Here is a 12,263-nt window from a genome sequence, read left to right as displayed (position 1 = left end):
TGCAATTTAATTTTGTTTTGTGAGCATATCAGTGCTTTACCGTTAGCTGGAGCTGTGGCTGTCTTGCCATTTCAGACTTGGGAGACTCGGTGGCTGTTGGAATTGCTGATCCTGTGAGAATGTGAAACTGGATAACACACGAAATGCAAAATGTAAAAAAATCATTCCCCCCCAAAAATAAGAAAATGAGAAAATACTGATGAGCAAAAATAAAACACGATGTCAATTATATAGAATGTCTCACTGTTAATGTGTTGATATATGTCCTTCCCAACTTTTTTTTTTTTTGGCCGGCCAGTACAGGAATCGAACCCCAGACCTTGGTGTTATCGGCACCATGCTCTAACCAAATGAGCTAAATGGCCATCTCCTTCCCCAACTTTTTAACATGTTTGTGTGGGTGTATTGATATATCTATATATACACACATATATTTCCAAAATCGCCTCTTAGATTCCATGCCATAACATGCTTTTCTTCATGATATGTTGTAAATATCTTTTCAGGTTACAAATTAGTGACATTTTTATGGCTGCATTATAGTGCACGGTATGGATATATCACTTTGGTTCCTGTTTCTGTTGTTGGATTTTCAAGTTATTTACAACTTGAAATATTCCAGATAAAAGGCTATGAGTCTACAAGGCATTCTGGGGTTTTTTCCATCTCTTTCGGCCTATGACTGTAGAATGTAGGATGTGAGGTCCTAGATTCCTTGTATGAAGCCAGAGTAATGTTCCTTTAACTTTCCCATGCCCCCAGGTGTACAGTGGTAGGGATGGTGATAGGCTTCTATTGCAAGGCCTTGTGTCCAGGGTGGAGGCTAAAGCCAAAGACCCAGTGGCCCATGGCAGGGGAGAAGGATCCCAACCAGGATTAAACACTACACCCTGTCTGACACTCCTCTCACCACAGCCAGCCACTCCAGACTCCCACCTACATCTATAAGAGGCTTAGAGTAATCAATAGCAAAGTGGAAGTGGGCAGTATTTACAGAAAATTACTTCCCTGAAGTCAGCTTGACTTCATCCCACTAATCATTAGCATTACTGACTGGTAAACTTCATGCCAGTGGGACCAGCTGTGAGGCAAGATGATTAAAAATGATTGCTCCAGAGCACTTTTCTTCATCTGTGTGGCACCCATGGTTCAAAAGGACATGGAGAGGAGGAGGGGTCGGGGACCTGGGAAGTGACAAAGGGTTAGTGAGCTCCCAGCACAGAGGTCACCCAGCAGACACCAGCGAGCCTCTGATGCCAGCATTTCTTGAGAATCTGGGCCAGTCCTGGGAGCCAGGGCCAGCCCCATCCTCAGCCTAGAAGCAGCTCTTGGTGCCTGGAGACCAAAACAACTAAGATCAAGGATGCTGAGCTGCACTGAACTGAGCTTCACGTCCCCATTCAAAATGCCACAAGACAAGCAGACCAACTACGGTAACCTGGTGGAGACAATGAAGCGTACCTGTAACAAGAACGCACCTGGGCCACCTTGCACACATCCCTCAACTGTACTCGTGGCTGGATGGGAGCCAGATGGGAGCAGTGACTGAGCTTCTCCCACCCCACAGGGCCCTGGACTGAGCATCCTGGCAGGGGTGGGAGCAGGAAGCAAACAGAACCAGAAGGAGCAAGGAGCATGTTGTGCCCCTTGACAGCCCTGCCAGCTGAGTTCCCGGCCCTCAGGGAAGGCTACATGAGACAGCGAGTTCCAAGTCACTGTTGAAGATGAAACAGGCCCCCATAAGAATTTCTTTAAAAATTTTTCCTTGTTCATATACTTAAAGGTTAGTATAAACTTAAAGGTTAAGAGCAAAAGCTGAGTCTCCTTCCAGTTCTTCCTGCTTTCCTTTAATTATTTTGTTTTGTTTTGTGGGGGCTGGCCGGTGCAGGGATTGAACCTAGGACCTTGGTGCTAACCAGCACCATGCTCTAAACAACTGAGCTAACTGAACAGCCCTTTAACTTATTTTTAAAATTATTTTGGGTTTTTGCGGCTGATCATTTTGGGTTTTTTGGGGGTGGTTGGCTGGTACAGGGATCTGAACCCTGACCTTGGTGTTACAAGGTGGCGCTATAACCAACTGAGCTAACTGGCCAGACCTCCTGCTTTATTAATTGACCCTAAGGACAAAGCATTCCACTTAGAAACTAGGGCTGAGTTCTCCCTACGTTTCACAGAGCCTAAGTTTCCTTTCGGCTTTTCACGCTTGCTTAATCAGCCTTTGTGAATAAAGCCTTCTCTAGCTGTTAATCTATAAACTATACCCTTCTCAAAGCATGAACATTTGTTGAGCCAAGTCAGATGCTTTGATGTTACACTGATACATGGCTAAGATTGGTGTTTTTGAGTTTTCTTCCAGGCCAGAACCAGAAACTAATCAGACCACTGGTCACAGATTCCATGACATTAAAGACCCTATGGCGTCAAAGACTCTGTCCATCATGAGCCCCTGACATCTGATTCAACACACCCGTGGATCGTGTGCACCGCCCCCACCCCACTCCGTCCCACTGCTTCCCCACATGCACCCACATTCCTTCCTTCCCTTTAAAAGCCCCAAACTCTGGTCAGTTGGGGAGGCGGTTCCACCTCTCAGCTGATGTCAACCATAATAAAAGGTACCTTCCTGGATATTTTTGTTATCTGAGTATTTTTTTTTTTTTCTTTTCTGCAACAAGCAACCAAACTCAGCTTTAACCAATGCTGTTCTGCAACAAAGACAGGCAATTTGGGAGCATGGACAGGGCCAGAGATCCAGGCCCTAATTTCAGTTCTGCCATTTAAAGCAGTGCAACCTCAGGCAAGGCTCTTAACGTCTCTGAACCTCAACCTCTCATCTTTAAGACAGCCCCTCTGCCTCATGGTCTGTGGGGTGGGGCCACAGGGGACCACAGGTGCTCTCCAAGGAGGACAGGGCTACCAAGGTGCAGGGAGTGTGGTGGATGCCTGTCTAGAGGATGGGAAGCACACAGCATTTTAAGAATCTGCTAACGAACGTAGAAACACTTTTTTCCCTTTAAGTACAGCTGCAGGGAAAAACAGAGTAGAAAAGCCCCTGCCTCAGCTTCGACTTCCTCATCCTCGTCCCAGGCTGACCAGCAAAGGTGGGCTAACGGGCATTGAGGGGGACCGCTGGCCACAGCCTGTCCTTCCAAAGACTCCTTGCACCCAGACCGGACACGTGATCAAAGCCGGATCATAACAATTCTCTTCAGAAATAACACGGTTTTCTTACTGGCTGCTCTAGAAACAACCAAATAAGTAACTCAAATTGCCTGGCCCACGCCTGCTGTTTCTCTTCCCCATCCTCTGTGCACTCCCCCTCCCGATGAGGGCCCTGCTCACCGTCCCTCCCACTCTGCATTCCTGCCACTGGGCTGCTTTGGCAGGAATGGCAATTTTGCTGTCACTTCTCAACTATCTGCCATCCCCTCCCTCCCCCGCAGCTGGTGGTGTGCATGGTCTAGCATTCCACAGAGGACTAGAACTGTTTAATCTGCTGTGTGTATGCCAAGTGCCTGGGACCTGGGGTCGGGGTAGGATGTGGGGGGGCAGGCAGGGGTGGCAGGACTGGCAGGATGGGGGAGTAATACTTCCCCCAAGGTTCTCCCTGCAGTACGCAGGGTACAGATGGCTCCTTTGTAAATTCTTCTCCAGGCTTGGAAATTAAAGTTGCTGATACCAACTGTGCAAATCTTTCTGCTCAGGTTCAATGTTATTGTCAGAGAAATAAAACCTCCCTTACTACTGTAAAAATAAGAAGAAAAGCTCCCAGCATAACCAGCAGGTGGGAATGAGGCAGGCAGGGCACTGCCCAGGGAGACAGCTCCTGGAAAACACAACGAGTTGATGCAGAGGTGTGATGAGTGGGCTGCTGGTTGAGGGCAAGGGGCCAGACACCAACGACGTCAAGAAGCGGCCAGAGAGCTTCTTCCACAGGCAAGGAAGTGGGGAGGGTCTGAGCAAGTGGTATGCTGGCTAATGTCTAACAATCCACTCCCTGGGGGAAAACAAACAAACCCTGATTTGTAGCATGTGCCTACTTTTTAATTTTGTGGTGTAGATACTCCCGTCTTGGCCAATTTCAAGTTACCATTGTGAGGGTACTGAACTTGAGCTAGCCACCTGCGGCACAGCACTGCCTGAGCCAAGGTGTGCAAGTCCAGACAGGACTGCAAGCTCCCAAACAAAAGGTGCCAGAGCTCAGGCCAGCTCTTCCCCACTTACACTAGGATTCTTTGGCATAAACTGGTACTTTGAAATTGACTCCCTGTTTTGCTATCCATATGTTCTCAGCTGCCTTTGGCTTATTGATAAATTTTATTCTGAAAATGCCAGGGAGCAGGCTGTGTTACAGGGAAACCAGAAGAGGGGGTTCTGTGGGTCTAGGGCAGCACAGCACTATGCCCAGGGTCTAGGGGACAGCGGGGCTGAGGGAAAGGTGCAAATCCACAGAGCTGAGCTCTGCCACCCTGCCAGACAACTGTCAGCTCTCATGGCCTGGCTTGTTGCTCCTCTCGTCCTGATGTGGCCACTTGTGCGCATGTGCACATAGGACACTGGAAGAGGAGGAAGATGCAGATTACAGCTTCTTCAGGGCCTAGAATGTGGCTGTGAAGGTGCATGTTTATAGCACTCCCTCCCTCTTGCTTCCAAGTAGAAACGAGGCATTATGGCCCTCTGCCTGGGACAGAAGGGTGCTTGTTGGTCAAAAGCTCTGGTCTAGCTCAGTGGTTCTGTCCTGCCTGCACACTGGAATCATGTGGAGAGTTTTAAAATAATCATGAAGCCCAAACCCCATCATCAGAAATTCTTTTTTTTTTTTTTTTTTAAAAAAAGATGACCGGTAAGGGGATCTTCACCCTTGGCTTGGTGTTGTCAGCACCACGCTCAGCCAGTGAGCTAACCGGCCATCCCTATATAGGATCCGAACCCGGGGCCTTGGTGTTATCAGCACCACACTCTCCCGAGTGAGCCACGGGCCGGCCCCAGAAATTCTAATTTAATTGGCATGTGGTGTGTTTTGGACATAGGGGTTTTTAAAAGCTCACCAGATGATCTGAACATACAGCCAGTTTGAGCACCACTCGTCTTCTTGGTGAGGATTAATGAGAGAATCTGGTATAAATACTAGCATAGTACTTCCATCCTGGAATGCTGACCCCCTGCCTTGTATGTATGGCAGAGCTTGCAGGAGCGAGGCTGCCTACACAGACTAGGGAACTCTGCCTCATTATTTTACATGGCTCTCTCCACCCAAAGGGAACTTCCTTCCAGCCAAAGTTCTGTGTGTCGGCCATAACTTTCCTATGGCTTTCTATTCCTCTATGGCTATGTTCAAAAATCTCTCCCCATGCAGAGCACTGTCCTGAAGAGCTGGGGCTCTGGAGTGAGACTGCTTGGGCTGGAATTATTTAACACTCCTGTGTCTTGGTTTCCTCATCTGGGGAGAGTAACAGGTCCTGCCTCATAAGGTTGTCATGGGGATTAAACAAGAGCATCCTTGAAAAGTGCTTAGAGAAGAGCTGGGTGTGAAGTGAACGTCATTGATTATCAGCTAGTGAAACCGATGATGCCAAGAGCCCCGTGAGAGGCTAATGAAAGAAAATTTCCTAAATGGCTAAATCCATGTCGGTGCCCACATAAGCCTCCTGTTCCCTGAATTAGCATCCTTACATGGCTGGGCTTGAAGATCCAGCATCAGGCTGCTCTGTAGCACCCTGGACAGAGACAGGGACACCAGGCATTGGAGATGGTGGTGACAGAGCATGGAAACATGTTGTTCTGAACAAGCATCAAAGGACTTCTCTTCTTGCAGTTCGCCTGTGTGCTACCAGCAGAGTGCCACAAGTATCCTGGAGAGCTGGAGGTCTGTTCGTCAAGGCTTCACCATGCAGTGGTTGGCACACAGAATGCCATTCGGGCAGAGACCAAGTATGTAAAAGGTCTTTTGCCCAGAGACCCAGCTTGCTAGTTCCCTGTGAGCAGACACATGTGGGGTGGGAGCTGCAAATAGGAGCTTCCCTCACCCTCATGTCTGTGCATCACATCTAATTTGCACTAATTGCTGTTGAAGCCTGTTTGTTTACTCCCAAGCTATCCCTTGGCGTGGAAGCACAGCCAGAAAGCACTTTCTGCACTGTTTAACGATAGCTTCCCCAAGTGCTTCCTAGCACAATTGATGCCTGCATCTACTGCTCACCGCCCATGGGCAAAACTCAGAGCTCTGCAGGTGCTAGGCAAGGGTGTGCACCCAGGCAGCTCCCACCATGGAGGGGAAGTTGTCCTTCCCTGGATCTCAAGACACTCAGCACGTGAGGGTCGGAGCAAGGCTCAGACTCTGGGAAGCTGGCTGTGCTCAGGGGGGAATCCAAATCCCATGTCCAGGGAGGGGACAACTCCATTTTCCCCAATATGGGCTTGGAGCCCCAGGTCCAGGGGCAGGAGAGAAATGCCAGGGGGTTGATTTTGTCCTCCCAGATGCGCGAGCCCAGAAGGTCTCTGCCTAGTAAATCCTTGGAAGTCTCCTCTCAGAGATTAAGTGGCCATCTCAAATCCCTTTTACAGATGTGGTGAGGAAGAAAGGGAGGGAGGGAAGGAGGAAGGAACCCTGCCACCCCAGCACTAACTGTCGGTCCCTTGCAGCCAGGCTGCCATTCTGTACTACTCAGTTACTGGCTTTAATTTTCTCATGCTACACCAAGGTCAGTGAGTGACCATGGGCAACTCACTGAGGTCTTGCCCAGCTCTAACAATCCATGATTATATTCCACAAGCCCTCGCTTGAGCTGCCCTTCATGTTCTCCTTAGACAGCAACCAGCACCCTGTACAGACCGTGCACTGCATGTTAGTGCAGTTCTAAGTGCTCTGCATACACTAACTCACCTAACGCTTGATTCTCCCCATCTCCTAGGGGAGAAAACTGAGACTCTGAGTGACTGGACAACTTGTTTGAAAGATAAGCCCTTATTTGTAGAGGATTCTTAAAGCAAATGTACTTCACAGGGCCTGGTTTTCCAAAGCCTTGCCGTTTCAAATATTGACCTTGTGGAGGACTGGAAATTTTCCTCAGGCTATAAAGTCTCTGGTGTAAGATAAAGATTTGTGGCACAGCAGGTTGCTGGCTCAAGGACAGATTAGTTACTGATTGAAATGTAAAGATACTGGGAAGTTGCTATAAGAAAGAATGTTTGCTAAGATCAAGCTTGTGTTGATAAGATCACTTAATTGCCTTACTGGAATGTCATCTGGCTTGTTTCACTGAAAGTTACCAGCCTGTATTGTTAAACTATAACCCCACCTATGTTCTCTTCCTGTAACTTCCTGGTCTGGAAAATAAAAGCAGGAAGAGAACTACAATTCGGGGTTAATTTCCTGAGGAAGGGATGCCTCTTGCTTGAGCATTCCCAAGAGAAGTTAACCACTTCGGGGCCTCTCACTGCTCAGAAGAGATGGGCTTTGAGTAATCCTTTGCAGCTCCGTTACCCAGGGGAAGAGGGGTGACAAATCCGTGGGCGGTGAAGCAACACAAAGCAAACTTATTTCCTTGATCCCTTGCAGTTAGGGTCAGCCAGTCAGTGCTCCAGTGGTGGCAGGTTGTGGGTTTCTGCATCAGCATCCCAGGGTCCTGGCCCAGTGGCAGCAGCCTCCTGATCCCCATGCAGCAGCCCTGCAGAACGTTCGAGCTCACTAATGCCATTGTGGCCTCCTGTTCTCCACCTTCCTGAGCAAGGAAAGAACTAACTCCTCTAAAGGGTTTAATCAGTGGTGTTCTGGGAGTAATTGCTGGCAGCCCAGCCTGCTGCTTCAGCCTTCGATGCATTTGTAAGCACCTCCATCTCCACAAATCCTTTTCCACCTACAATGCCCACGGTGGTTTCTGTTTCCTGTACTTTCTGATCAGGTGTCTGGGGGATTAGGTGAAACACAGTGGGGGAAACTGCTTTATAACCAGGCGGTATCACGTATGGGAAGGTTAGTCTACCCAACCAGGACTGGTTATCTACCCAACCAGGACTTAAAGGGGCCTCTTTAAATATATGCATACATGGGGGAGGGGTGACAGTCCCCTAGAAGTTCAGGAAGGACTTCACACTTCATAAGTTGCTGTGTGTGCATTAACTTCATCTGCTCCTCCAAAGAGGGCTGTGAGAATATAGAAAAGAACTGTTCTGCCTGTTTTTGAGATGAGAAAACAGTCTCTGCTTTCAGTTAAGTGACCTCACACAGTAAGTGGTAAGGCTGGGACTCAAATATCGACCTTCAGACCCCCCCATCCAGTGTCCTTTCCACCTCCTTGAAGTGGTGAGTGGGTAATTCCCCAACTTCAATTACCTCCTCAGCAGAAATTATTTGGCCCCTTCTGAGAGCCAGCATAAGACCCCAGAGTGGGACCTGGAGAGACTGAGCAGCATGCTTCCAGGTGGGTGTGGGGTGGAAGGGAAGATGGGGGAGAGGCACCGATGGGCCTGGGAGAGTTCTGAAATTCTGCTGGGGGCTGGCCACTCAGAATCATCCAGAAGGACAACCATGGCAAACCTTCCTTGGCCAGATGAGTTCTGCCCTGGATGCTGTGACCCACTGGTTGGCCTCCATCCAACCCTTGAGCAGTGTCCTCTACCCCCTCTGTCCCAGGCCCTGGGCAAGTGCAAGATGTGGCCCTGCAGGCTGGGGGCAGAGAGTGAGCAGGTGGCATGCAGCCAGAATTTGGGGGGTAGGGGGGGTGGAGCTAAGCAGCTGCAGGACCAGCAGATGGTGGAGGTGACCACAGTGAACCTGACTCCAGCCCCAGTGCCAGCAGGTGGAATTGTTCTCCCCACTCTGAAGACAAGAGGTGGAGGCTCACAGAGATGAGGCAGCCTGCTCTCCACGATGTGCAGGGGGCTTCAGACCTGTGCCTTTTCTGCTACAAAACTGAGAAGCCGAGGGCAGGAAAGGAGGGCAGGCGAGAGGTAAACATGGAAAGTGGTCAGGGCTGAGTGGAGTTTGATTCAGAGGCTCTTTACCCTGCAGGGGGACAAACACCATCAGAAGGGCAGACGGAGCGAGCCCTGATTTCTGCTTTTGTTATCACCACGGGGTTCTCCTTTTCCATGCCATCCACCAAAAAGACAAGCAGGAAGGCTGGCCCAGGGGAAACACTAAGAAGCCTTTTCTGCCCATGGTTCAAGCTGCCTTGTGGGTCCAGGGGAAGTTCTGAGGGCAGCAGGCACTGACAGATCAAGGTACCTGCTGGACACGCTGGAAGAACTGAAGCCTCCCACTACACCATTCTTTGGCCCAGCAGGAGGCAGGGCTTTGGGTCCAGAGCTCTTGTGTTGGCCAAAATTCCCTACTTCCTGCTACCCCCATCCTACTGAGGGTGGGTGGGTCTGCAGGATGGGGAGCAGGCCAGACCTCTCAGACCCCTCGAGGCCTGGGCAGTTCTCCCTTTAAGGTGAGATCTCCCTGGGAGGGGGTCTCTCCTGCAAGGCCTGCCATCTTCAACCAACCAGGACAAGGGCTTGGGTAAATCCCAAGCAGTGCAAGGTGGAAAATGGTGCAGTTTGAAAGAAGCCACCAGCCAGATTTCATGAGGTCTTTTATCGATCTGAGCAGAGGTTGCTGACAGCACAGCTGCTGGTGTTGGAGGCTACAAAGAGCACCATTTCCTAATCCACATTCAGATTAGACCAGCCCCACCCCCACCCCCAAAGCAGACTGGCAGCTTCGTGGGGGAAGGGGAAGGAGGGCAAAAGACAAGCTTCCCTGCTTTGACCTTTCTGAAGAGTTGCCAGCCTTGTGTGGCAGGCAGGAAGCTACAGGAAGAAGTTAAGTTTGCTTTTGCCAATCACCCCTTGTAAAATACCAGTCACCAAGGCCTGGCAGTGTGACGCCTCCCAGGGAGTATGGCTTTCCCTGCATCTACATTCTCGGGCCCCACCCCTGACCTACTCAATCAGAAACTTGGGTGGGGGTGGGGGTGGGGGTGGGGGTGGGGGTGGGGGTGGGAGGCAGCAGTCTTTTTTACCAAGCCACCCCCTACCTGGCCAGGACTGAGTGATGCCAGGGTGGGAAAGCCTAGCCCTGTGCAACCTGCCAGCTCAATTGGCAAGCAGCTTTCAGGTACCTACCAGGCACGTGCCTCCCTTGCCTATTTCTCCCTGAAGCCACAGAAATTCTGATTCAGGAGGTGTGAGATGCGACCCAGGAATCTGCATTTTAAACAGACATCGCAGTGGCATTGGATGTGGGCTCTGAGGAGCACACCCTGAGAAATTCTGTGCTTGGAAGGATGTAAGCCCATTACCAGAGTCAGGTACCCCAAGATGGCACCTGGTGCTTTAGGAAAAGGCCCTGGACCAGCTCTTCTCAGACTGTTACACAAGTAAGTCAACTGGGGATTTTGCTCAGGTGCAGATTCTGATTGGGAAGGTAGGAGGTGGAGCCTGAGGTTCTGAATTTCTAACAAGCTCCCAGGGATGCCCACGCTGCTGGCCTATGGATGATACTTGGCACAGTGAGAGACTAGGCAGGAGTCCTCACACTTTTAACATACACATGAATCACCTGGGGCAGGGGTAGCTTGGTAAAAAAGACTGCTGCCTCCCACCCCCACACACACCCCCACCGAAGTTTCTGATTGAGTAGGTCTGGGGTGGGGCCTGAGAATGTGCATTTCTAACCAGTTCTCCAGTAATGCTGCAGCTACTGGTCTCGGGATCACACTTTGAGAAATATGGGCAGGGATAGTGAGAAGCGAAACAGTGCAAGGGCAGATTTAAGTAAACTTTGCCCAAGCATACCTACGTAATACAGGTAAGTTTCTTTTGAAAGGTACTGCTGCTCTGTTTGTTAAATTCTTAGCAAGGACTTGTTTTCCCCTGATCTCTTGCTCTCTCTGGAACGATGGATGCACAGGGGAAAAAACCAGTGAACTGAAGGTTATGGAAAGTTAAATTCTAGCTTAACCTAAATAGTCTGCTTAGTATAATAAAGTCTCCCAAATAAGTGATTTCTCTTCATCCCAGGTGTTCCAGGACTGAATTGCTTTGCAGCATCAAGTACATGTGAGCAGGGAGTGAGGACTAAATGCTGTGCCAACAGCCACCTTCAAGGCATGTGTGTCGGCTACTGGGGTGAAAGAACTGACATCCTCATCTTCACAAGACAGGCGACTCATCATGTCCCCAGTCATCACTCACAATCACACTAAATGCCTCCACCTCCTCAGAAACCCTCCCTGGGTCCTTCTGGGAGGATCCCACCCTACAAGGACACATGGACAGCCACCCTCTGATTTGGGGGCCTCTCTCCGGCATGCCACAGCACATCTGCCCTCCCCTACACTATGACCATGTCCCATCTAGTAGCCTAATATTTGCTTACATCATCACCTGCAAGCAACTTTAGGTCAGGGCCTACAGCTCATTCATCTCCATACCTCCTGCTTCTCCAGAGGCTACATTTGCCCAGGCAGTCTTGTTTGTAAATACTTAAAAGCTGCCATAAACCACTTCCTGACTTGGAAAATATAGGGACTATCCCACAACCCAGAACTTGTAAGTGACTGTTGTCTGAACAAATACTGTAAGCTACAAACCCTTTTCTCCCTCTTGGGAAGTGCCCAGAGCAAACAACCATGTCCTGGCCAGCCAGTCCCCAAGGACCCAGGAAGCCTCCCATCTGGGTATAGGCATCTGCTGCTGTGTGTCTGGGGGAGGGGAGAGGCCCCTTGACCTTCTCTGCTTCCTGTTCATCTGAGTCAGGGCCAGACCTTCAGAATCAGGGAATTTGACCACAGACAGAGAAAACAGCAAGACATGAGGAAGGACTTCCAGACAGAGCACACAGGCTGCGCAGGGTAGGAGAGGTGGCGTAGGCGCAGATGAAAGAGACAGTGGCTGGAGGAGAGAGGAAGGAAGGTTGTACAGTGTGCGCGGGGGCATGAGCTGCAGGGGACAAGTGCTAGGCTGGCCAAGAACAGTCCCCCAGATCACTGCAGGACAACTGATGGGAGTGGCTTTCGATGTTTCATCACAACCCACAACTTTTCGTCATGGCCCAGTATACTCTTGCATGTACATAGTAGAACAGAAATTAAAAGTCATAAAATAGTAATTACCACACTACGTGTGGTGTACTCTGACATTTCTTTCTTTCTTTTTCTTTCTTTTTTTTTTTGACTGACATTTTCTATTCTATTCTATTCCATTAAAAAATTGATGGTCTCAACTGGATAATTTGACTTCACGATTCACCAGTAGGTCTTAACCTGCAACTT

General features: G+C 49.7%; 1 protein-coding gene across 4 annotated transcripts in view; it reads right to left on the bottom strand.

The window, feature by feature from the left end:
* Positions 1 to 12,263, bottom strand: part of LRRC20 (leucine rich repeat containing 20) — an 80,778-nt gene that overhangs the window by 14,851 nt on the left and 53,664 nt on the right. The gene's annotated exons all lie outside the window — the stretch shown is intronic.

This window comes from Cynocephalus volans, chromosome 7 (assembly GCF_027409185.1).
Source record: "Cynocephalus volans isolate mCynVol1 chromosome 7, mCynVol1.pri, whole genome shotgun sequence".
NCBI classification, from domain to species: Eukaryota; Metazoa; Chordata; class Mammalia; order Dermoptera; family Cynocephalidae; genus Cynocephalus; species Cynocephalus volans.
This window is presented reverse-complemented; position numbering and strand designations above follow the sequence as displayed.